This window comes from Cyprinodon variegatus, unplaced genomic scaffold (assembly GCF_000732505.1).
Source record: "Cyprinodon variegatus isolate N-32 unplaced genomic scaffold, C_variegatus-1.0 Scaffold2037, whole genome shotgun sequence".
In the NCBI taxonomy this organism is placed as follows: Eukaryota; Metazoa; Chordata; class Actinopteri; order Cyprinodontiformes; family Cyprinodontidae; genus Cyprinodon; species Cyprinodon variegatus.
The window spans coordinates 15,393-16,784 of record NW_015152490.1 but is presented as its reverse complement, the minus strand read 5'-3'; the positions used below and the strand labels follow the sequence as shown (position 1 = coordinate 16,784).

The following is a 1,392-nucleotide window of genomic DNA, read 5'->3' as shown; positions in this document are numbered from 1 at the left end:
GTGATGCAGGGAGGATTCTGGGTGATGCAGGGAGGATTCTGGGTAATGCAGGGAGGATTCTGGGTAATGCAGGGAGGATTCTGGGTAATGCAGGGAGGATTCTGGGTGATGCAGAGAGGATTCTGGGTAATGCAGGGAGGATTAGGTAGTTCTGTGTGATCGGACCTTTTGATGATTGGAACAGTCTCCGCTTTAGTCTTCAGTTAGAATAAAGACTCAGTAAACCCTTCATTTGGATCATTTATCTTTATTGCCCTTATTGTACTGCTGATGTCATGGTTGGTGAAGGGGGCATGGTCAGCTGAAAGTGTAGCTGATAAAACTGAAGGTCACCAGGTAAAGCTGTGATGTCATGCAGGAGGAGGAGCCCTCAGCCTTTATGATGCAGCCACTCTTCTCCTTACAGACACTCTGCTCGCAAAGCTGACCTGCACACCCACGACATCACACAGTTGGACTGATCAGACTCCGCCCATAACACCTGAGCTGTGTCATTGTATTGTTGTCTCTTTACCTGTGGAGTTATTTGGACAGACGCAGCGCTGGAAATCAACGCAGGTTCCACCGTTCTGACAGAGACGTTCCGTGTCACATACGTTCTCTGAGAACAAATACTTATTTATGGACAATCCTATAATATCAGGAGTTGATCTAATTAGGTGGGTCAGGTAAGGTCAGACTAATCATACCTGTGCATCCAGTTCCACCTCCCCGCCAGGTGAAACCAGAAAGACAGGAATCACAGCGCCTCCCTGTGGCTCCAGGTTTACAGCGACAGAAACCAGAATCAGAGCAATGAGGAGAAGAGCTGCCATCTGGGTCACAGTTACAGTCTGGAAACACACACTTAGACTCAGACTTAGACTTAGACAGACCTCATTGTCACTTCATTTGTACAGAGAGAGTACAAAAAGACATTTTGTTCAGTACAGCTATCAAGTGCAGCGGTGATCAAATGTAAATATAAGACTGTTACATGATATAAATTAACACACATCATCATCATCATCTTCACCATCTTCATAATCCACCATCATTGCCATCTTCATCGCATATATATATATATATATATATATATATATATATATATATATATATATATATATATATATATATATATATATATATATTTATTTATTTATGGTAAATGACTATTCTAGCTTCAAATGTCTGGTTTGAAGCTGCAAAACTGACCTTCCTTTGAGCAGATTGAGTTTCTGGAGCATCACATTTGTGGGTTCATTAAATGCTAAAATGGCCATTAGCTATTCTTGTTCTTAGAAATGAAGGCTATTCCATGCGAGAAATTGCTAAGAAATTGAAGATTTCCTCCAACGGTGTGTACTACTCCCTTCAGAGGAGCACAAACAGGCTCCTGCGGGTACTATTTAA

General features: G+C 41.9%; 1 long non-coding RNA gene across 1 annotated transcript; it reads right to left on the bottom strand.

Moving 5' to 3' along the window:
* Positions 1-271: 271 nt before the first annotated feature.
* LOC107105062 lies at positions 272-890 on the bottom strand. The gene is made up of 3 exons (XR_001482317.1): positions 690-890; positions 515-601; positions 272-428 (listed from the first exon to the last, which is right to left on the bottom strand). It is a non-coding gene; the product is annotated as an uncharacterized LOC107105062 (long non-coding RNA).
* Between the last annotated feature and the right edge of the window lie 502 nt (positions 891-1,392).